The 25,880-nt window shown below is 39.1% G+C and overlaps 1 long non-coding RNA gene and 1 pseudogene across 1 annotated transcript in view; one reads left to right on the top strand and one right to left on the bottom strand.

The window, feature by feature from the left end:
* LOC147826918 (uncharacterized) overlaps positions 1–25,880 on the bottom strand; it is a 362,407-nt gene that overhangs the window by 116,215 nt on the left and 220,312 nt on the right. The gene's annotated exons all lie outside the window — the stretch shown is intronic.
* LOC101710444 (RWD domain-containing protein 1 pseudogene) lies at positions 3,689–4,555 on the top strand (annotated as a pseudogene).

Consider the following 25,880-nt stretch of genomic DNA (forward strand, 5'->3'; position numbering starts at 1 on the left):
GCGGGAGGGCCATAAAGGCCATGGTTACGAGCCCCAGAAGATAGAGCAGAAGTGAACAACAGAGAGGGCCTCTCTGATGCTCCTCAATGAAAATTGAAGCCCACGGGGAAGGTGAAGAAAATCTCTTCAATAAAAACACACTGGACCATCGTGGTTGGTAAGTCGGTGGGATCAGCACCTTCCATAGAAACCCCGACTCGCTTAGTGGGGAGGACAGCTGGAACCTGCAGTAGAATCTTGCAAAGTTTAGTCCTGCAGGAGGTCAGGGACCTCAACTTGGACCTTGCAGCCAGAAATCATCCTGAATCTCAGTAGACTACAGCTGGCTTGCTGAGACTAATCGACTTGGACCCCCACACTGCTGCCCACATTGTTTACCAGTACAGCAGAGACATATCCTGAAGGAGACCTTTTATTCTTCTTTCTTTGTTTTGTTTTATATATACTATTTTTCTTTCATCTTTTCTTTTTCTCTCTCTCTCTCTTTCCCTTCTGGCTCTAAATTTCTCTACCTCTTTATTCCTGTTCCTGTCCCATTCTGAATTGTTTCTCTCTCTCTGTCCTCTCAACTGTCTCTATTATAGGAAGGTGAATACAAGTTCTAGCTTCCCTATTGTTGTCAGTTTTTTCTGTACTTGTCTCTGTTCTTTTGCTCTGTCTTTACCTCCTGTTCAACAGCCCACAATTTGAGTGATCCTCCCATGTCCTCTAGCCTCACCTCTAACCTTTCCCTCCCCCTCTGTCTTTCTATCCCTCCCTCCCCAACCCATTCTAAATCCTTATCCCAAAGGGCAAATCTGCTATATTGAAGGGTTTATTCACTACAAACATATTTTGGGCTGGCCCTAGATTTTGATCTAGCTTGGGCTGTTAAAGGTCACAGATTAACTGCTACCACAAATTGTCATTTTCTAAGCTGTGTTTGATGCTGATTGGGTCAATTGGGCTAAGATGTCATGATTGATCTAATCAGTTGACCTCAATGGTATACTGAAAATGAGATTGCCTAAGTCATTAGAGACTCAAAGCCTAAAAAGTCCAGCTACACCTGGAAGATATCTCTGAGGAGCAATCACTTAATAGGGACTCTAAACACCAGTAATAAAGATACTCACAATAAGAAATATTGAAGTATCAGCCCAGAAATTAAAGCAAAAAACAGCACCAACAACAGAATTAAAAATGAGAAGATACCTTGGCAGGACACAAACCCAGACTTCCAGCTCACCAAAGGCAAATTCTGGGGGAAACAAGGTGGAAAAATATGATAATCAACCACTGGGACACCCTGAACTGATAGCACAGGAAGTAACAGAACAGATAAATGAGGCTCTAGAAAAATTCAAACAGAAATAATTTCCCAGGTAACTACAGAGATGGAGAGCAGAGTGAAAGACATGCTTAGAGGCTCTAGAACAGAAATAGATTTAAAAAAAAAAATAGATGAGCTCAGAACCATGCTGGAAGCCATGAATGGCCAGCATAAGAAAGAAATGGAGGGCCAGGGATTTAGTTCAGTGGTGCCGCCACCTGCCTCAAAAGCACAAGGTCCCAAGTGCAATCCTTGGTACAAAAAAAAAAAAAAGAAAAGAAAGAAATGAAAAACATGATTGCCCAACATAGGGAAGAAATAGAATCCATGAAACAGATTCAAACAGATATCCAGTAGATTAAAAACTCCATTGAAAGTATTCACAGCAGATTCAGCAAATGTGAAGACAGAATATCAGATATAGAAGACAAGATTGTGGTTAGTGACCACAAAAACAGAGATTTCTTAAAAATAGTAAGGGACCATGAGAAATCAGTCCAGCAGCTGCTAGGTGATGCAAAGAAGAATAACATAAGACTGATAGGAGTCCACAAAAAAGCAGGAGAAAGTACAATTAACATAAAAAAGCTGTTCACAGAAGTAATAGTAAAAAACTTCACAGACAGAAGTAGAGAATTTGATATACAGATAAGTGAGGCATATAAAACTCCAACTAGGCACGATCAAAAAATCTACACCTAGACATATAATAGTCAAGATCCCAGAAACCCAACAGAAGAACAAAATCCTACAAGCAGTTAGAGAAAAGAAACAAATCACCTACAAAGGAAAGCCCATCAGAATCACAGCAGACTTCTCAACACAAACTCTCAAGTCAAGGAGAGCCTGGAGTGAAGTATTTCAAGCCCTAAAAGAAAATAACTTCCAACCTAGACTGTTGTATCCTGCAAAAAGTATCTTTCAAAATTGATGAGGAAATTAGATACTTCCATGACAAAGAATACCTGAGAAGTTTCATGAACACCAAACCAGCCCTCCAAACAATTCTAAACAATATCCTAGAAAAAGACAATGAAGGTCACAACTCCATGAGACCCAACAGAGCAAAGCCACCAAGCAAGGCAAGAAACTAAAGGGAAAGGGGGGAAAATAAAAAATAAAAGACCCAACCACAGTAAAATTTCACTACAAGGATGAGTCAATATTTATCAATTATAACCATCAATGTTAATGGCCTCGATTCACCAATCAAAGGAAAGAGACTGGCAGAATGGATTAAGAAGCAAAATCCAGCAATATGTTACATACAAGAAACACACCTAGTTCCAAAAGAAATTCAGAGACTGAAAGTAAAAGGACTGAAAACAGTTCTCCATGCAACAGGAACCCAGAAAAAAGCAGAGGTAGCAATTTTACTTGCAAAGTAGATTTCAAACCAAAATTAATTAAGATGGTCACTACATCCTTGTGAAGGGAACAATCCAAGAGGAAGAGATGACAATCATATATATATGTACGAATGCCCCCAACTATACAAACCAAATATTAATGGACCCTAAAAACAAAATAAGCACTAATACAATTGTAGTGGGGGACCTCAATACCCCACTGTCACAAATATACAGACCATCTAGACAAAAAACAACAATGAAATTCTAGAACTGAACCAAGCTTTTGAACAAATGGACTTAATAGATGTCTACAGAGTGTTCCACCCCACAAAATCAGAATATACATTCTTTTTGGCTGCACAAGGGTTATTCTCCAAAGTAGACCACATGCTAGCTCACAGGACATGCTTAAGTAAATGCAAAAGAATTGAAGTTACCCCCTGTATATTATCAGACCATAGTGCAGTAAAATTGGAGAGCAATAGAACAAAGGAAACTGCAAAACCCCCTCAAAAACATGGAAAGTGAATAACACTCTCCAGAACAACCAATGGGTCACAGAGGAAATTAAAGAAGAAATTAGACAGTTTCTACAAGTAAATGATAATACCAGTACAACATACAGGAATCTATGGGACACAATGAAAGCAGTTCTACATGGGAAATTAATAGCAGTGAATGTCCATATTAGGAAAACAGGAAGAGCTCAAATACACAACCTAAAGCTGAATGTCAAGCTTCTAGAAAAAGAAGAACATGACAAACCCAAAGCTCATACAAGAGAGGAAATTATAAAGATCAGAGCAGAAATTAATGCAGTGGAGACTAAGAGAATGATACAAAAAATCAATGAGGAGTTGATTTTTCAAAAGAATAAATAAAATCAATAAACCTTTAGCCAACCTTATCAAAAAAAGGAAAGAAAAGGCTCAAATCCATGCAATTAAGAACAAAAAAGTGGGGATTCGGCTGTGGCATGAGGCCTGAGCGTAGGCGTGCTCCATGGGCAGCAGTCCGGGCCGTGATGGCAGACTACAGTGAGGAGCAGCGAAACGAGCTGGAGGCTCTGGAGTCCATCTACCCCAACTCCTTCACAGTATTATCAGAAAATCCACCCAGCTTCACCATCACTGTGACATCGGAGGCTGGAGAAAATGATGAAACTGTCCAGACTACCTCCAAGTTTACATACAGTGAAAAATACCCGGATGAAGCTCCTCTTTATGAAATATTTTCCCAGGAAAACCTAGAAGATAATAATGTCATAGACATTTTAAAATTATTAGCATTACAGGCTGAGGGAAACCTTGGTGTGGTCATGATCTTTATTCTAGTGACAGCAGTGCAAGAAAAATTAAATGAAATAGTAGATCAGATAAAAACGAGAAGAGAGGAAGAAAAACTAAAAGAAAAAGAAGCAGAAGAAGCAGAGAAGCAATTATTCCATGGCACCCCTGTTACAATAGAGAATTTCTTATGTTGGAAAGCCAAGTTTGATGCAGAACTCTTGGAAATTAAAAAGAAATGGATAAAAGAAGAAGAGCAAGCAGGAAAAAGTAAATTAAGTGGCAAACAGCTGTTTGAAACTGATCATAATCTTGACACATCTGATATCCAGTTCTTGGAGGATGCTGGAAATAACGTGGAAGTAGATGAGTCTTTGTTCCAGGAACTAGATGCCTTGGAGCTGGAGGATGTTGGGGAGGACCTAGACTACAACCCTGCTGGCCCAGGGAGTGACTCAGAGGACTGATGCACCATCTCTGGAGAGATCCACAGCCACATCATCTGTGGCTGTGCTGAGAGGCTTTTAATTTTCCTTTCTTTTTTTTTCTAAGAAAAAATAACTCTCAGGAGAATATTCTTCTGATAACGTTCACCATTGAACTTAATAAACTGACCATAGAGCCCCCTGCAGACAGGCAGGTCTGCGCACGCCCTACCAAGGTCCTGAGTCCCGCGGAAGATGCCTAATCACCCCGCTGCAGACAGGCAGGTCTGCCCATGCCCTACCTAGGTCCTGAGTCACACAGAGCATGCCAAATCAGCCCACTGCAGGCAGGCAGGTCTGTGCATGCCCTACCACGGTCCTGAGTCACATGGAAGACACCGAATCACCTGGCTGCAGGCAGGCAGCCACCTGATTCCACAATACAAAGACACAGAGGACACCAGACCACCAGACCAAGGTAATGAGTCCCACTGTTCCCAGCCCATAGGTAGGGGCTTCTGAGCCGTTGTCCCACTGCACCTGGTCCAGAGGAAGGGGCTTCCTGGTCACCATCCCTCCTGCTGCTCCCAGCCCAGAGGAAAGGGCTTTTGGGCCACCTTCTGCCCAGCTGCTCCTGGCCCAGAGGAAGGGGCTTCCAGACCACCATCCCTCCCACTGCTCCCGGCCCAGAGGGAGGGGCTTCTGAGCCACAATCCCACTGCCCCTGGTCCAGAGGAAGGGATTACCCGGCCACCATCCCTCCGGCTGCTCCCAGCCCACAGGAAAGGGCTTTTGGGTCACCATCCCTACTGCTGCTCCCAGCCCCTGTCCCACCTCACCCAGCTCAGAGGCAGTAATCCATGCAGGTGCTAACAGCCCCCTGCCCCAGTCGAAATGAGAAAACACATAAATAAGTGTCAAAACCAGACTTCCAGATCACCTACAGCAACCCCAAAGGGAAATGAGATGGAACACTCTGATACTCAACCACCTGGACACACTGAACTGGCAACAAAAGGGGATCTGGAAAAAATGAAATCAGAAATAATTTCTCAGATAACAGGAGAAATTGGGCCCCTAGTGCAAGACATGATTAATAAATCTAGAGAGGAGCTGAGGAACATGATGGAATCACAACATAGGAAACAAATGGAATCCATAAAACAGATGCAAATAGATTTCCAGGACATGAAAAACTCCACTGAAAGTCTACACAGCAGAATGAGCCAATGTGAGGACAGAATTTTAGATATAGAAGATAAGATTGCAATTAGTGACCAGGAAAAGAAAAATTGCTTCAAACTTATAAGGGAACATGAGAAATCAATCCAGCAGCTGCTAGATGATGCAAAGAAGAATAACATAAGACTAATTGGAAGCAATGAAGAAACAGGAGAGAGTGCAGATGACATAAAAGATCTCTTCACAGAAATAATGGCAGAAAACTTCCCAAGCAGGGAAAAAGAGCTTGACATACAGATAAGTGAGGCATCTAGGACTCCAAATAGCCTTGATCAAAAAAATCTACACATAGGCATATAATTGTTAAGATTCCAGAAACACAACAGAAGAACAAAGTTCTCCAAGCAGTCAGAGAAAAGAAAGAAATCACAAACAAAGGAAAGCCCATCAGAATCACAGCAGACTTCTCAACCTAAACCATCAAGGCAAGAAGAGCTTGGAGTGACATATTCCAAGCCCTAAAAGAAAACAGCCTCCAACCCAGATTGATGTACCCTGCAAAACTATCTTTCAAAATTGATGGAGAAATAACATACTTTCATGACAAAGAGCACCTTAGGAACTTTGTGAATACCAAACCAGCACTCCAAAGAATTTTACACAATATCCTGGGAACAGACATTGAGGATCATAACCCCAGGAAGCAAAGCAGACTGAACCCATTGGGCATGACAAGAAATTAAATGTAAAGGGGGAGAACCAAAAAAAAAGAAAAAGTCATGACGATGACAAGTCAATACGTTTCAGTTATAACCATCAACGTTAATGGTCTCAATTCACCAATCAAAAGAAATAGACTGGCAGAATGGGTCAAGAAGCAAAATCCAACAATATTCTGCATACAAGAAACACACTTCATTCAAAAGGAAACTCATAGACTGAAACTTAAAGGGTGGAAAACAATACTCCATGCAACAGCAACCCGAAAAAAAGCAGGAGTAGCTATCCTCTTTTCAGATCAAGTAGATTTCAAACAAACACTGATTAAGAGACAAAGAAGGACACTACATCCTTGTAAAGGAAACAATCCAAGAGGAAGAGATGACAATCATAAATATCCACGCACCAAACACTAGTGGGCCTAACTATATAAAACAAATATTAATGGACATGAAAAGTCATATATGCACTGATACAATAGTAGTGGGGAACCTCAACACCCCACTGTCACAAATAGGTTGATCAACTAGACAAAAAATAAGTAATGAAATACTAGAACTCAATCAAACTCTTGAACAAATGAACTTAACAGATGTTTACACAGTGTTCCACCCCAGAAAATCAGAATACACATTCTTCTCAGCTGCACATGGCTCATTCTCCAAAATAGACCACATACTCACACATAGAACATGTTTAAGTAAGTGCAAAGGAATTGAAGTTATCCCCTGTATATTATCAGAACATAGTGCGATGAAATTGGAGATGCATAGCAAAAGAAACTGGAAAAATTTCATAAACACATGGAAATTGAACAACACACTTCTGAATAACCAATGGGTCACAGAGGAAATTAAAGAAGAAATCAGACAGTTCCTTCAATTAAATAACAATGACAATGCAACATATCAGAATCTATGGGACACAATGAAAGCAGTCTTACAAGGGAAATTCATACCAGTGAATACACATGTTAGGAAAACAGAACTAGCCCAATTAAACAACCTGATGCTGAACCTCAAGCTTCTAGAAAAAGAAGAGCAGGACAACCCCAAAGCTCATACAAGGGAGTAAACTATAAAGATCAAAGGAGAAATCAATGCAATGGAGACTAAGAGAATGATACAAAAAATCAATGAAGCCAAGAGTTGGTTCTTCAAAAGAATCAACAAAATTGACAAACCTTTAGCCAACCTTATCAGAAAAAGGAAATAAAAGGCCCAAATCCATGCAATTAGGAATGAAAAGGGTGAAATTACAACAGACCCAGCAGAAATCCACAGGATCATTAATACCTACTTCCAGAACCTATATGCCAATAAGATGGACAACACAGAAGAAATGGACTGATTCCTAGATAAATACGAATTGCCAAAGTTAAATGAAGAAGATATAAAAATTCCAAGTACCCCAATTACAATCAGTAAAATTGAAAATGTAATGAAAAATTTACCAACAAAGAAAAGCCCAGGTCCTGATGGCTTCACTGCTGAATTCTACATGACATTTAGAGAAGAACTATTGCCATTACTTTTTTAACTCTTCAATGAAATTGAAAGGAAAGCAATACTTTCAAACTCATTCCTGGAAGCAAGTGTTACTTTGATTCCAAAACCAGGGAAAGACCTAACCAAAAAAGAGAACTACAGACTAATCTCCCTAATGAACATAGATGCAACAATCCTCAACAAGATACTGGAAAACAAAATACAGAGGGTCATCAAGAAGATCATAGACCCTGACCAAGTCTAATTTATCCCAGGGATGCAAGGATGGTTCAACATATGTAAATCCATAAATATAATACACTATATTAACAGAGCCAAGGACAGAAACCACATGATCATCTCAGTAGATGCAGAAAAAGCATTCGACAAAATCCAACACCCATTCATGATAAAAGAAAAAAAAACCCTACAAAAACTTGGAATAGGAGGTATTTATCTCAACCTGATTAAGGCTATCTCTGAAAAGCCAACAGCCAAAATCATACTAAATGGTCAAAAACTGAAAACTTTAATGCTAAAATCAGGAACAAGAAAAGGGTGTCCACTATCTCCACTCCTATTCAATAGAGTCCTGGAAACATTAGCCACAGGATTTAGAAAAGAGAAAGAAATAAAAAAAATAAAGATAGGAAAGGAAGAAGTTAAACTGTCATTATTTCCTGATGATATGATGCTCTACAAAGAAGACCCAAAAAACTCTGAAGACTTCTAGACTTAATTGACAGATTCAGTAGAGTAGCTTGAAACAAGGTCATCACTCAAAAAACAATAGCCTTCTAGGGATGGGGATTTAGCTCAGTGGTTTCACCACCTGCTGCACAAGCACAAGGACCCAAGTTTGATCCCCAATACCAAAAATAAAAAATAAAAAATAAATAGTCTTCTTATACACAAATAAAAGGCTTATTGAGAGAGAAATTAGGGAAACAATTCCTTTCACAGTAGCATCCAAAAAATGAAATATCTACGAATCAATCTATCAAAGGAAGCAAAAGACCTCTGCACTGAAAACTACAGCACTCTGAAAAAAGAGATCGAAGAGGATATAAGAAAATGGAAAGACATCCCTTGTCCCTGGATAAGAAAAATCAATATAGTGAAAATGGCCATACTTCCAAAACTGCTATATAGATTTAATGCAATGCCAATTGAAATTCCAACAATATATTTCATGAAATTCATTTGGAACAAGAAGAAACCTAGAATAGCAAAAGCAACTCTAGGCAACAAAAGACATGGCAGGGGGTATCAGAGCCCCCAACTTGAAACTACTGTGATAAAAACAAAGCTACAAAGCTACTGTGATAAAAACAAAGCTACTGTGATAAAAACAGCATACTACTGGCAAAGAAACAGACCTGAGGATCAGTGGAATAGAGTAGAAGATGCAGAAACAATTCCAGACATACTCAAGCACCTCATCTTTGACAAAGGAGCCAACCATCCTCATTGGAGGAAAGAGCCTATTTAATAAATGGTGTTGGAAAAACTGGATTTCAACCTGCCAAAGATTAAAACTAGACCCATATCTATCACCATGCACTAAACTAAGATCAAAGTGCATTAAAGATCTAAATATTAAGACTGAAACACTAAACTTGCTGAAAGATAAGTTAGGTAGAACTCTTGAAGACACTGGCATAGGAAAAGACTTTATGAACAAAACCTCAGAACCATGGGAACTAACACAAAGAATCAACACCTGGGATCTCATCTTATTAAAAAGCTTCTGCACTGCAAGAGAAGCCACCAACAGAGCTAAGAGACAACCTACAGTGTGGTCAAAAATTTTTAGCAGCTGTACCTCAGACAAAGGACTACTATCTAGAAAGTATAAAGAACTAAAAACAATCAGACTCCCCAAATTCAAAGACCCAATTCAGAAATGGGCATCTGAAGTGAACAGACATTTCTCAGACAAAGAAGTAAAAGCAACAAATAAATATGTGAAAAAAATGGAGCCCACTGCTCCCAGCCCAGAGGAAGGGGTTTCTGAGCTGCCATCCCACTGATCCTGGTCCAGAGGAAGGGGATTCTGGGCCACCATCCAACCCGCTGCTCCCAGCCCAGAGGAAGGGGCTTCCCAGCCACCATTCATCCCACCACTCCCAGCCCAGAGGAAAGGTCATTTGGGCTGCCATCTGTACCATCACTCTGGGCCCAAAGGAAGGGGCTTCCGGGCCACCATCCATCCCACCACTCCCAGCCCAGAGGTAGGGTCTTCTGAGCCGGCTTCCCACTGCTTCTGGTCCAGAGGAAGGGTCTTCTGGCCACCATCCAGCCCACTGCTCCCAGCCCAGAGGAAGGGGCTTCCAGGCCACCATCCCTACGACCACTCCCGGCCCCTGTCCCACCTCTCCCAGCTCAGAAGAGGTGAGCCATGCAGGCACCAACAGCACCCCCCCATTTGGTCCAAATGAGAAGACACACAAATAAGTCTTCCAGATCTCCTAAAGCAACCCCAAAGGGAAATGAGGTGGAACACTGTGATACTCAACCACCTGGACACACTGAACTGGCAACAAAAGGGATCTGGAAAAAATGAAATCAGAAATAATTTCTCAGATAACAGGAGAAATTGGGCCCCTAGTGCAAGACATGATTAATAAATCTAGAGAGGAGCTGAGGAACATGATGGAATCACAACATAGGAAACAAATGGAATCCATAAAACAGAGGCAAATAGATTTCCAAGAGATAAAAAGCTCCATTGAAAGTCCACACAGCAGAATGAGCCAATGTGAGGACAGAATTTCAGATATAGAAGATAAGATTGCAATTAATGACTAGGAAAAGAAAAATTGCTTCAAAATTATAAGGGAACATGAGAAATCAATCCATCAGCTGCTAGGCAATTCAAAGAAGAATAGCATAAGACTGATTGGAGTCAAAGGAGAAACAGGAGAGAGTGCAGATGACATAAAAAACTCTTCACAAAAGTAATGGCAGAAAATTTCCCAAGCAGGGCAAAAGAACTTGACATACAGATAAGTGAGGCTTATAGGACTCCAAATAGCCTTAATCAAAAAAAATCTACACATAGGCATACAATTGTTAAGATTCCAGAAACTCAACAGAAGAACAAAGTTCTATAAGCAGTTAGAGAAAAGAAAGAAATCACGTACAAAGTAAAGCCCATCAGAATCACAGCAGACTTCTCAACACAAACCATCAAGGCAAGAAGAGCTTGGAGTGACATATTCCAAGCCCTAAAAGAAAACAGCCTCCAACCCAGATTGATGTACCCTGCAAAACTATCTTTCAAAATGGATGGAGAAATAACATACTTTCATGACAAAGAGCACCTTAGGAACTTTGTGAATAACAAACCAGCACTCTAAAAAATTTTACACCATATCCTAGGAACAGACATTGAGGATCACAACCCCAGGCAGCAAAGCAGTATGAACTCATCTGGCATGACAAGAAATTAAATGTAAAGGGGGAGAACCCAAAAAAAAGAAAAAGTCATGGCAATGATAAGTCAATACGTTTCAGTTATAACCATCAACATTAATGGTCTCAATTCACCAATCAAAAGAAATAGACTGGCAGAATGGGTCAAGAAGCAAAATCCAACAATATGCTGCATACAAGAAACTCACTTCATTCAAAAGGAAACTCATAGACTGAAAGTTAAAGGGTGGAAATCAGTACTCCAAGTGACAGGAACCCGAAAAAAAGCAGGAGTAGCTATCCTCTTTGCAGATCAAGTAGATTTCAAACCAACACTGATTAAGAGAGACAAAGAAGGACATTACATCCTTGTAAAGGGAACCATCCAAAAGGAAGAGATGATAACCATAAATATCTATGCACCAAACACTAGTGCACCCAACTATGTAAAACAAATACTAATGGACATGAAAAGTCATATATGCATTAATACAATTTTAGTGGGGGAATTTAACACCCCACTGTCACAAATAGATAGATCAACTAGACAAAAATTAAGTAATGAAATACTAGAACTCAATCGAACTCTTGAACAAATGAACTTCAGTGATGTATACAGAGTGTTCCACCCCACAAAATCAGAATACACATTCTTCTCAGCTGCACATGGCTCATTCTCCAAAATTGACTGCATACTCACACATAGAACATGTTTAAGTAAGTGCAAAGGAATGGAAGTTATCCCCTGTATATTATCAGACCATAGTGCAATGAAATTGGGGATCCATAGCAAAAGAAACTCAAAAAATTTCATAAACAATGGAAATTGAACAACACACTTCTGAATAACCCATGGGTCACAGAGGAAATTAAAGAAGAAATCAGACAGTTCCTTCAATTAAATGACAATGACAATACAACATATAGGAATCTATGGGACACAATGAAAGCGGTCTTAAGAGGGAAATTCTTAGCAATAAATATGTATATTAGGAAAACAGATTGAGCCCAATTAAGCAACCTGATGCTAAACCTCAAGCTTCTAGAAAAAGAAGAGCAAGACAAACCCAAAGCTCATACAAGGGAGGAAATTATAAAGATCAGGGGAGAAATCAATGCAATGGAGACTAAGAGAATGATACAAAAAATCAATGAAGCCAAGAGTTGGTTCTTTGAAAGAAAAAACAAAATTGACAAACCCTTAGCCAACCTTGTCAGAAAAAGGAAAGAAAATGCCCAAATCCATGCAATTAGGAATGAAAAGGGTGAGATTACAACAGACCCAGCAGAAATCCAGAAGATCATCAATACCTATTTTGAGAACCTATATGCCAATAAGATGGAAAACACAGAAGAAATGGATAGATTCCTAGATAAGTATGAATTACCAAAGTTGAATGAAGAAGACTTAAAAATTCTAAACAACCCAATATCTACCAATGAAATTGAAAATATAATTAAAAACTTATCAATTAAGAAAATCCCAGGCCCTAATGGCTTCACTGCTGAATTATACAAGACATTTAGAGAGGAACTGCTATCATTACTGTATAAACTCTTCAATGAAATTGAAAGGGAAGCAATACTCCCAATGCATTCCTGGAAGCAAGCATCACCTTGATCTCCAAAGCAGAGAAAAACCCAAATGAAAAGAGAACTATAGGCCAATCTCACTAATGAACATAGATGCAAAAATCCTTAATAAGATACTGGCAAATAGATTGCAGAAGATCATCAGGAAGATCATACACCATGATCAATCATCCCAGGGATGCAGGGATGGTACAACATATGCAAATCAATCAATGTAATGCACTCTATCAATAGAGCCAAGGATAAAAACCATATGATTATATCCATAGATGCAGGAAAAGCATTTGACAAAATCCAACATGCATTTATGATAAAAACCCTACAAAAAATTGGAATAGATTGTCTCTACCTCAAACTGATAAAAACCATTTATGGAAAACCAACAGCCAATATCATACTAAATGGTCAAAAACTGAAATCCTTCACACTAAAATCAGGAACAAGACAAGGATGTCCACTATCACTACTCTTGTTCAAAATAGTTTTGGAAACATTAGCCATGGCAATTAGACAAGAGAAAGAAATAAAAGGAATAAAGATAGGTAATGAAGAAGTCAAATTGTCATTATTTGCAGATGACATGATACTCTATATAGAAGACCCCAAGAACTCCACCAAAAGTCTTCTAGACTTAATAACCAAATTCACTCAAGTAGCTGGTTACAAGGTCAACACACAAGAATCAATAGCTTTCCTCTACATGAACAACAGACTCACTAAGGGAGACATAGGGCAAATAATTCCTTTCACAATAGCATCCAAAAAACTGAAATACCTAGGAATCATCCTAACAAAAGAAATCAAAGACCTCTTCTCTGAAAACTATAGCACTCTGAAAAGAGAGATTGAAGATGATATCAGAAAATGGACAGACATCCCTTGCTCCTGGGTAGGAAGGATTAATATAGTGAAAATGGCCATACTTCCAAAACTGCTATATAGATTTAATGCAATTCCAATTGAGATCCCAGCAGCATATTTCACAGACCTTGAGAAAACAATCCAAAAATTCGTTTGGAACAAGAAGAGACCCAGAATAGCAAAGGCAATTCTAGGTAACAGAGATATGGCAGGGGGTATCACAATCCCCAACTTGAAACTATACTACAAAGCTACTGTGATAAAAACAGCATGGTACTGGTAAAGAAACAGACCTGAGAACCAGTGGAACAGATTAGAAGATGCAGAAACAACTCCAGACACACTCAGCCATCTCATCTTCAATAAAGGTGCCAAACACCCTCACTGGAGGAAAGATAGCCTCTTTAATAAATGATGCTGGAAAAATTGGGTTTCAACTTGCCAAAGATTAAAACTAGATCTGTATCTCTCGCCATGCACTAAACTAAAATAGAAATGGATGAAAGATCTAAATATTAAAATAGAAGCTCTGAACCAGCTGGAACAGAGGTTAGGTAGAACTCTTGAAGACATTGGTGTAGGAAAAGATTTTATGAACAAAACCTCAGTTGCCCTTGAACTAGCTCAAACAATCAACAAGTGGGATCGCTTCTTATTAAAAAGCTTCTGCCCAGCAAGAGAAACCACCAGCAGTGTGAAGAGACAACCCACAATGTGGGAAAAAATCTTCACCTGCTGTCTGTTAGACAAAGGTCTACTCTCTCGAATCTATAAAGAACTTGGAAAGATCAGACCTCCCAAATTTAAAGACCCAATCTGAAAATGGGCATCTTAAATGAACAGATATTTCTCAGACAAAGAAGTAGAAATAGCAAATAAATACATGAAAAATGTTCAACATCACTGGTCATTCGAGAGATGCAAATGAAAACAATGCTGAGATTCCACCTCACTCCGGAAAGAATGGCAGCTATCAACCAATAACAGCTAATCAACCAATAACAGATGCTGGCAGGGCTGTGGGGAAAGAGGAACCCTGCTCCACTGCTGGTGGGAGTGGTGCAACCACTGTGGAAATCAGTATGGAAATACCTCAAAGAACTAGGACTGGAAGTCCCATTTCACCCAGCTATTCCCCTGCTGGGTATCTTCCCTGAAGAATTAAAAGAATCATACCACCGTGATATATTTGCACCCATGTTCATAGCAGCACAGTTTGTGATAGCTAAAACTTGGAAACAGCCCAAGTGTCCATCAACTGGAGACTGGATAAGGAAAATGTGGTTTTTTAAATAAAATGGAGTACTCCTCAGCCATAAAAAATGAGAAATTAGAGACATTAATAGCTAAATGGATGCACATTGAAGTGATACTCTTAAGTGAAATAAATAGGACACACATATATAAATACTGAATAGTTTCTCTGGTGTGAGAAACTGAAAGTGTAAATAAGGACTAAAACATATAATAGGTCATGTGAAATAGGAAGAAAAGGGGCAAAGGGGAAGGAAGTGGGAGGGGTAGGGGAAAGGAAAGAAGGGAATGGAATTAATATGAGAAAATGAAAAAATAGGAACAAAATCTTTGTTAAATAGGGAGGAATGGAGGGGTTGAAGGGAGGGCTGGGCAAGAGTGAAAAATAAGAACCAAGAGAGATTATGTAAAGGTGCAAATTTCCAATGATGAATGTCATTATATTGTATACCTAAAATGTACCAATGATTAGAATGAATAATCGATAATGCAAAATAGGAAGAATAGCTCCAAAGCAGTAGGGGTAGTGGGAGGGGCAAGGGAAGGGAAAGAAGGGAAAGGAAAAATGATGAGAAATGGGAAAAATGGAAATAAAGTTTTTGTAAATAGGGAAGGGTGGAGTGGGCTAAGGGAGGGCTAGAAATGGGGAAAACATAAGAACCAAGATGCATCATGTAAAGGTACAAGTTCCCAACCAGAAATGTAAATGCATTGTATACCTAAAATGCACCAATAAAAGAATTTAAGAAAAAAAATGTTCAACAGCACTGGTCATTCAAGAGATGCAGATGAAAACAACACTGAGATTCCACCTCACCTCAGAAAGAATGGCTGCTATCATGAAATCAACCAATAACAAATGCTGGTGGGGGTGTAGGGAGAAAGGAATCCTTCTCCATTGTTGGTGGGAATGCAGACTGGTGCAACCACTGTGGAAATCAGTATGGATATACCCCAAAGAATTAGGAGTAGAGGTTTCATTCCCCTGCTGGGTATTTTCCCAAAAGAATTAAAAGAATCATACCACAGAGATATATGCGCACCCATGTTTATACTGGCACAGTTTGTAATACCTAAAGCTTGGAAATAGCCCGAGTGCCCATCAACTGGAAATTGGATAAAGAAGACATGGTATTTTTATAAAATGGAGTACTACTCAGCCATAAAGAATGACAAACTAGAGACATTTATAGCTAAATGGATGCACACTGAGGCGATACTCTTAAGTGAAATAAACAGGACACATATGTGTAAATACAGAATAGTTCCTCTAGTGCGAGAAACTGAAAGTGTAAATAAGGATTAAATTGATTAAAATGAATAATTGATAGTTTGAAATAGGAAGAAAAGGTCCAAAGGGGTAGGGGAAGTGGGAAGTGTAGGGGAAAGGAAAGAAGGGAAAGGAAAAATTATGCGAAAAGGCAAAAAATGAAAACAAAGTCTTTGTAAACAGGGAAGGGGGAGGGGGTGAATGGCGCACAGGTAATGGGGAAAAAATAAGAACCAAGATATATCATGTACAGGTACAAGTACCCAATGATAAATGCAAATGTACTGTATACCTAAAATGTACCAATAAAAGAATTTAAGGGAAAAAAAGACTAGGGATATAACAGTAGACGAAAGAGGGACACCCTTTGATCTTATCATGCGTAGTCAATGGAGGGGGAGACAGACACTGAGGGGAAACCACAGATGAGGGCACAGTGAGCAGTGAAGGCACTATGAAGAAACTTAACACAGGTTGAGAGGATCCACGTGCTATTCTATACATTGTGGTCAGCAAAAGGTTCTCTGAGGAGGTGACATTGCAGAGTACCTGAATCATGCCTAAATCTCCAATCATTTGCTTCATTCATCTATCCAGGAAGTATTTACTGAGTTCCTGCTGTACTGTAAGGATAGTGTGTGGCTGATGACCATATAAGTGGATACTCTCCTCAAGGAGATGTAGTCACATAAAAAAAGACATATTCAAAGAAAAAACACTATAATGTGAAACAAAAAATTATATATGTTGAGTACCTAGAATACCAGGAAGATCTGGACATATGAGAAACCCCCAGGTCCTTTCAAAATAATAAATTGTAAATAAGGAAATTTTTTCTGAAGAATCTAATCTTATAAAAAGGGAGATTTTTTTACATCAAATTTCAGATATTTTTAGATCCTTTACATTCCAGTATATGGTATATGCAACAATTTTATGGATAAATGAATGATCTACAGTTTATGTTCCAAACATTATGATATATAAAGGACATAAATAATTTTCATTTCATTGTTCTTCTTGTTGTTTATGGAGTATAATAGGAATGGCAGATAATTTCATAACAAAGGATTTTTCTACTTTATTTTCAAAATCATTCCTATATTGTAAATTCTATACTTGGAAGCACACAATGAAACAGTGAGTAGGGTCGAGCAGAGGTGGTTGACAATCTCTCTGAGAAGTCACAGAGGACACTCATGTATCTGTTGGTAGTAGCCCTGGGTGCTCACTCAAGTCTACAACTGGTAAACTGATTCAGAAAGAATGTAAAACTATCAAACCACACTTTGCATCATCTTTCTACAGATTTCTGTAGATTTATCTGACCAGTGATATCTCCTCCTCAGTTCCCTTTACCTAAGAAAGGGTTTACTATTCCCTACTGACTAGATCTGAGGTGTGCATGTTGTGCAGAAGAAGTAGGTTAGAGGGCTGTGATGGATATTGCTACTGACCCATCAAAATCCATTCCTTGGTTTTTATTTAACAATAAAGCTCTGAAGTTTTAGCTGAGTTCATGATTATCCAGCCAAATAGTACACTTACCAAATATTGTTGCAGCTGAATGTGGCCACATTATTATGTTCTCCTTCCTCTATCTCCTCCCCACCTCCCATTGACTAAACCGGGCACAGGTTGGAACACTCACATTGAACTCAGACATGGAAACCACATTTTGAGGATGGCAGTGGTGGCCTCTCAAGTCCTAGACCTCTAACAGTGGTGTTAAAGATGAGTTTCATGATTAATCCACTATACTTGAGAATCTCTTTGATATAGCAGCTCAGTTTGCACCATAAACAATATGATAGATGGTATAATGGTGAACATAAAACCCAGGCCCAATGAGCATGCTCTCGGGCAGGTTTTTGGAAATAGTACTAACAGTGGAGAAAGCTTTGTCAGAGTCTGGCCTTTGCATTAATCGTCTAGCTCTCTTCTCCCCTGGACACAGTCGCATATTCACAGTTTCCTCATATGAGCTGATATTGCTCATGCTACATGGCCACTGGAAACAGTACTCCCCAGGCCAGAGAAACAAAGCTGTTCAGTGGCATTGAATGAGAAGAGTTAACATTCTGGGAACCAGAACATGAGTTCCTAAGGATTCTAATAACTAGAGACCTATCTATTGCTTTTTAGCTCTAAAATTTCATGCTTCTTGATTTTTTAGCTAATAATATACTCCTAACTTGTTTCCTAATACAGAAGAAAAGCTTGCTCTATTCTGTAGCTTCACAAAAGCTATTTCTCCTTAGGTAAGAAAGTAGCAGAGAACAACTCGAGGGGTCACTGATTTCTTTCACTTGAACACAGTATTTCTTTTTGGGAGAACTGTAAAATTCAGGCTTTACAGGTTAGATTATTGAGATGGCCAGATTTTTGTTTTTAGAAATCTGAATACATTTTTATTTCAAGGAACATTTAAATCAGCTCAGTTAAAGTTATGGGGCTTGGGAAAAGGAGGGTAGACATTAGAAAAATGAGATCTCCTAAAACTTTAGGGTGGAAAATAGAGTTGAGATAGGAAGTAGACCCAGTGGGAGCAGGACTCAATGAGTGCTTCCTGATTCAGAGTAGCCCTGGGGTTTGCCAGGGTCTTGTGCCTTCATTCTGCTTTTCACTATTAACTTGATTTAGCTGTTCTGAATCAGGGCTGAAAGGCTATTCTCTCTTGCTATCAACCAACTTGAGGTCTTAATATCCCAACTCCTAGTTCCTTTCAACAAAGACTAGTAGTGATAGAGTTCTCTGCTAGAAAAAATGGCCCTGACAACCCTGCATCCTAAAATGGCCCCTTCCTACAGGAAACAAGTCACTCCAGAGAGAACAAAGACCTGCTTTTTCCCACCTTGCCCCCGGTCATAGCCAGTCATCTGCCTCCACCACACTCCCCCCAGCCCTTATAAACCTCACCCAGTCAACCCCTGGTTGCTGTTCTCGCCATTGTTTGAGACAGCCCAGCAGCTCTGTCAGTGAAAGCCCTGCTTTGGGTGTTCGTGTTTTGGCTCATTTTATTTCTCTTAAGTAGTACCAGCAGTTCCCAGAGAAAGCAGATGACAGGTGGACCATGAATCCCAAAACAACTCCACTGGCCCAGTGTTTGAGAGACAACAGAGATGCCTGCAATTTTCAGGATAATTTTGAAGCATAAGGCGGGATTCTTTAGCTCTTTCCTAGCTCTGTGATAAATATCTTTGGCAAAGGTCACCTAAGCTAAGAGATCTTAATTCATCTAGTTATTTATTCATTCAAACACTCATTCAATAAACATTTATGAGCACTTATTCTGTGCTGTGGACTAGGAAAGCAATGTTGAATTAAAAAAAAAAAAGATTCTTTCCTGCAGAATCTCACAGGTAAACACATAAATAGTTACTTCCCAGATAGCTTCAATATTTGAGAAAATTGAGGGAGGAAGGTCACATAGAGCTCAGAAGATGAATTTAAAAATAACAATTGAAATATGGTTTAAAGTAGTTTTAATGTAGACTGATGTTTAAGGTAAATGTAAACTCATTTACATAAGTAAATGTATTTGCACAAAATTCATCCACATCTCTGAAAGAGATCAACCAACAGTTGGTCAGACAGCGCAAGTCTGATCTGGTTTTGCAGCCAGCCTCTCCTTATTATGAGGGCATCTGCCATGCCACCCACTCTGTCACTGTTCCTAAGTATCTCAAATACCAGTTTTTTAAACCCCTGGCCCTGTTTGATATTTTTTAACCATTAAAATATGAATCAAAGACACCATCTATTCCAAGAGCATCAAAGAAACATTTTCCTTGTTCATCACAGATCAATATAGAAACATTTTTTGCTCATTGCCAATGGAACTGATCCAATACTGCCTTATCAGGGTTGTTAAAGGAAGATCTTTTTTTCATGGTTTTACCATTTTATTCAGTCAGCTTCATCAATTCACTGAGGATGCAAAAGAAATCAATTCATCTTTTTCTCTTTAGTCTTAAACCACTCACATTTCCTTGATATGTGTAATTTAACTTGTTTGATTTTGTTTTTCTATTCTATGCTTTTACACTTTGTTCCATTTTTTAGTTTTTTGTAATATTTTAAATATCATGTAGGATTTTTTCCCCTTCTATTTCAATTTTTGGTCACTGGGTATCTTCTTTGTATTTAATGTACTATTGTTCACTAACACTGACCTGTTAAAATTTCTATACATGACTCTAAGTGGGGTATGCTGCATGTTTAAATAGAGAAATAGGGTGGAGAGGGGCAATTTATGTTACAGTGGGCAACTTAGCACCTGTATAGTTCCAAACAAGAGAAATCTACAAATTATTGGTAATTGTAACATTTTACAAGTATATTTTTAAAAATCTACAAATTGATCAATGCAAACCTAGATAACAAAAAACAGACAACATGTACAGTATATAATAAAACACATAATAAATACATTTCCAGAACAGAGAGGAATGATCAGCATCATGAAGATGGTGGAATTAAGTTGGATACTATGGCTAGAAGTAGGTATGGAAGAAAAACTTCACAACCAAAGTAATTCTCACAATAGGATTATTTGTGAAAATGAAAACGAAACTATGCTTTCTTAAAGCTGAGGTTGGGAGAATGTGGGATTGCCTCATTGTCCTAAAAATTGAGGCTCTCTTTCAAAGCAGAGATGTTGTCCATGTAATCAGTATAAGGAAAGGCCATTTCTTACATCCAGCAGGCAATGGAATATGTCTTGCTGTTAAGGAGTATTCAAAAGAACATAATTCCTCCCATAAACCGTCCTCCAACCTGTTATCTCTTAAAAGTACCTAAAGGTATTATATAACCAATGAGCCTTCAAGAAAATAAATCCAAAGATCCACTCCACCAACTAGCTGATCATCTTTCAAAATAACAAGGGAGTGTCCAACCCAGGAAGCAGTGTCTTTCAGCCTTCAATTCAACTTAATCATACATTATTCAAGAAAAAGTTACAACTCAAAGTGTTGGAGTAGTACTTTTTCTCATTTTTAGGTCACTATCAATTATTTTTAAGTTATCACTACTTTAAGTTGCCTTGTTTCTAAGATAAAGATCTTTCCAAGCAGAACATTTCCCTTTCTTTGTGCACCTGTGAACAGATGCATGCAGAAAAAACACAGCAGCATAACAGCTTACTTATTCCCTTCCTCTTTCCCAAGGCACTGTAATGACCTGGATGCAAGAGGTAGTGAAGAAAAGTCCCTTTTTAGGATTCTGTCTCTCTCTCTCCCCCTCCCCGCCTTGATATATATATATATATATATATATATATATATATATATATATATACTGCTCTGATACCTTTGAAGACTTCCCTTAGAACAAATACAAGACTCATCATTTGATGATGAATTTGCATGTCGATCGGCAGCCAGTGTAGCAGCCCTCAGATTAGGGACATTCCACTGCACACTAAAAGGCACAAAGAACAAGAAGTGCATTTCCATCTGCCCTTCCTTTCCAGTCATTGCATTCCCAGCCGGGTCTATTGATGAGCACTTGGAACAATACCAAAATGTAGTGTAAGATCAATCCTGCTGTTTACTTCGCTCCGCTAAAGGAACAAAGAACAGAAGAAAGGCCTTAACCCAGCCATCGTAAAGGAGTGGGATGAAGGATGAAAAATGGGTCTGATGGGCAGTTGCACAGAGTAAACGCATTTGGAGAAGCAGCAGCTCCAGCTGAGATAAAACCAATGATGATTTGTATTTTGCACTGTATCTTCAGGGAATAAAGGCACTTCTATCAGATAGCATTGGAGGCAAACTCGAAACACTGTGGTAAAGGGCTGTGTTCCTTGCCAGGGAGAGAATAAAAACTCCCGTGGTTGCTGAGATTGTGCATGCCTCTGTCCTCCCATGGTGAGGCAACTCAACCAGGCCCTCCTTTACACTCTACCCGCCCCTGCTAGCCCAACAATTGGCTGGGCCCTGCCATTAACAAAGAAATAGGATATGGGGTTTACATGGATAAATACCAGCAACTGTAATTTGTGGAATTGTCATTAAACTTTTTAAAAGTTATTTCAAATGAGGAGCCCAGCAATTTCATTACTGCCCAAAGAAGAGTAGGAATGGGAGTACAGAGGCAGAGTTAATATTCAAATACAAATATATGGAGAATGAAAGGGCAGAGGAACAAGGTTACTACAGCAATGCAGGGATTTTCTCTTTCTGAATGAAGCAAATGCAACACATGACTTCACCATGTGTTGAAACCATATGGCACTGCCCAACTGCAATGACAAGTAACCCAGGTAAGGGGGATGAGAAAGGCAGAGGAAATACACAGGCAAAATGAGGCACATCCTCCCTGGTCCCCCACCTTGCCCCCCAGAGCTAGACACAACTAATCCCATAGCCTCAGGAATCAAGTGTGGTCAGAAGACCTGAGAGTTTGTTAGAAATGAAAAATCTCTGGTACCAAACCTGCTGCATCTGGATCTTAGGAGGGGTACCAGGAAACACTGATGGTTAGTAAGCGTTTGACCAGAGTTCTTTTTTTTTTTTTTTGTACCAGAGATCGAACTCAGGTCCTTGTGCTTGCGCAGCAGGCGGCAAAACCACTGAGCTAAATCCCCAGCCCCTATTAGTAAGCGTTTGGAACCACACCTTTGGAATCCAAGAAAATTTTCCTGACTCTTTGTATTCAGCAAATCATCTCTCCTCTGAATTCTGTATTTCTTATTTATATGGCAATCACAAGACATTATCATACCCCTTTAAACAGTGGCAACAGAACAAATAATGCTGATTTGTTTTGCCTTAGTTGCCACTTTCATGTGTATTTATGTGCTCTGACTTCCCCATTAGGTGTCAAGTTCTTTAAGGACCGAAAACCTCACATAGTCTTTTTTAAAATCTTCAAAATACCTGGCAGATATTGATACTCATTAGTTGTTAAAGGGTTGATCTGGGTACTGGGCATCTTGTTTCTGCAGGGGGATAATAGAATAGATAATGTTCAATAGATTCCTCGCTGTCAAGGGGGGAAAAATCAGCATTTTTCTACTTTTGTTGTTTTGACAATAAGACAAGAGTGCCTAAACTGAGCAGTAGGGCTCTCTGATTATCATTATGTGAGTCTGTTTCCTCCATTTTCTAAGTAAGCATGGGAAATAATAAACTTGTGAGTAATTATTTTGTAGAGATGTTAACGGCTAACTGCAAAATAGTTACACTTTGAGGGGATTACTGAATGAATGCAGTCTAGCAAATCTACAGTATGTGTGGTGGTTAATCTTTATTCCCAACTTGATTGGCTTAAGAGATGCCTAAGAAATTAGTAAAAATTCTGGATGTGTCTGGGTGGGTGATGGGGCATGACCTTGAGGATTATCTGGTCCTAGTCCCTTTCCTCTCTGCTTCTTCTTTCTGTCTGCTTTCGAGTAGCCATGAGATCATCAGCTTTCTTCTCCCAGCCCTCTGCCATGATGTATCTCAGAGCCAGCCAAGCATGGACTGAAACCTCTGAAACCCTAAGCCAAAATAAACTATTTGCTCCTTTAGGTTGTATATGTCAGGTATTTTGTCCTAGAAATGAAAAGCAGACTATAAATTTGCATAAACTCAAATGCATCCTTCTAATTTAGCTTTTATGTAAAAACCTATTAGTAATTTCCAGACATTGTATAGAGGTGACCTAATATAATACTCAGACTGCTAAATGAACTGGATATAATTCACCCTAAAGGCAGTGAAGGAAACTGAGACTCAAATGGATGAAATAAATTGGTGAAGTCCACTAATTTACACAGCAGAACACAGATTCTAACTCTACTTGATTCCAGAGCCTATGCCTATTCTCTCACACTGCACTAAAGGAAAGAAAGGAGGAAAATAATGCATCTGAATGCAACCTGCACTCACAGGGAATGGAAATGCACATGACAGCAGGGACTTGAGTTTTTCCCACCTGACCACAGATAAGCTCAATACAACAACTTTGTAACTATACATAGGTAGCAAAAGGGAATATCAGAGCATAAGACCATGTCCATACAATGTCAAATAGCTGTGTTTTTTTTAAAAAAAGAACATTCAATTAATCATCCAAATATTTGTAAATAGTGAGCCACTCAGGGTTTTTTTGCTTTTTCTCAAGTGATTGCAAGACACATAGACTCAACATATAAGTCCCAAACTTCTGAATACTTCCTCAAAAGAACTTTTGACATTAACCAAAAACACAGCAAGAATCTAACGTGTTTCTTCTTCATATTATGTGTTGTGTGTTTTCTACACTCAGAACAATAAAGGAGACTCCATTTCAGTTGAAAATTCTCATAATATAAATTAGAAAAGCACACACTAAATTAAATAGACACAATCTAAATTAGATAAACAACATCATCAGAGTTCTGATTCATTCCCAGCAGGGACTATGAGAGAGGACATTTCTCAGAGGCATTGATACACAGAAAGGTTTGCATTTCTCAGGTCAATAGATCATTTGTTACATTTTATTCTGCATTTACTGTGTCCAAGGACTTGAGTGCATTTCTGAGTGAATCTAGAGTAGATGAAAAACTTACTACTCCATCAGGAGGGTAGGGCCATTAGGGTGAGAATCTTACAGTTCATCAGTCTATTTTGTATACACTGTAATTTCATGGGGTATGTCAGCTCGATTATAAAGTTCCAGTTATTATCCATTTAGTTCCCAAAAATTGCATTTCCTACCTTGCTTGTTGTACTCTATGTCCATCCCACAAAGAGTGAGCCCAGTACAATGTAAAGGGGCCTCAATATATGTTTCCCAAAATAAGAGGGGGGTTGCTGTCTGCACTCTAGACATCCTCTGACATGGTTTCAAGAATGCAAATAAGACAATCTGCACAGGCAATAGTGGAGTGCTCTACCAAGTTGCCTCTTTTTTAAGTATCAAAGTCTCTGAACAGACTTCCATAAAGATCTAAGGAACAGAGTAGTTAGGTGGCTATTAAATTACATATTAAATCACATATTAAATTAGTGCAAAAGCAAGATTGGGGCCAAAGGGGACCTCTGGCCCATCACCCTTTCCTGTGTCTCAGTCAAAGAATCTATCCCCTTCTAGCACAGGCCAAGAGACATACAACAGGAACACAAATACAAGCCACATGTTATTTTAAGTTTTCTAGCAGCCATATTTTAAAAAGGAAAGAGAAAAATGTAAAATTGGTTGTGATAATAGTTCTTACATCAGCCAATACATCCAAAGTATCATTTCAACAGGTAATCAAGAAATTATTGAGATATTTTATATTATGTTTTCACATAGTCTTTAAAATCCCATGTTTATTTCATACTTTCAACCCATCTCAGTTCACACCTACCCCATTTCAAGTGCCCTGTGGCCACATGTGACTACTTTCCTGGACAACACAGCCTTTGTAGCATGTGCCTGAAATACTTCAACAGCAAAGCCCTGCCAAGTCCAGCCTTGGGTCAGACAGCCCTTTTGCAGGCAGGATTATTGAAGTGAGATCCACACAACAGCCCTACTGAGAAGTGAGAGAAAGGTTTCCAGGCAGCCTCCAACCCTAATATAAAGCCCTGGAAGCCTTTCAGTTCCTCCCTCCCGATGGTGCCAAGGAGAAGCCCCTTCAGGTAAACTCCTGGCAAGCTTATGAGGGGGCATTTTGTAGAGGAAAGCTGCACCAATGTTCTTGCAGATTATTGTTTTATGAAGAAAAATAAAGAAAACACACTTAATGTTTCAGCAAACA

Source organism: Heterocephalus glaber, unplaced genomic scaffold (assembly GCF_053883595.1).
Source record: "Heterocephalus glaber isolate CG9 unplaced genomic scaffold, H.glaber_assembly_v1.0 deba00001457, whole genome shotgun sequence".
Taxonomy (NCBI): Eukaryota; Metazoa; Chordata; class Mammalia; order Rodentia; family Bathyergidae; genus Heterocephalus; species Heterocephalus glaber.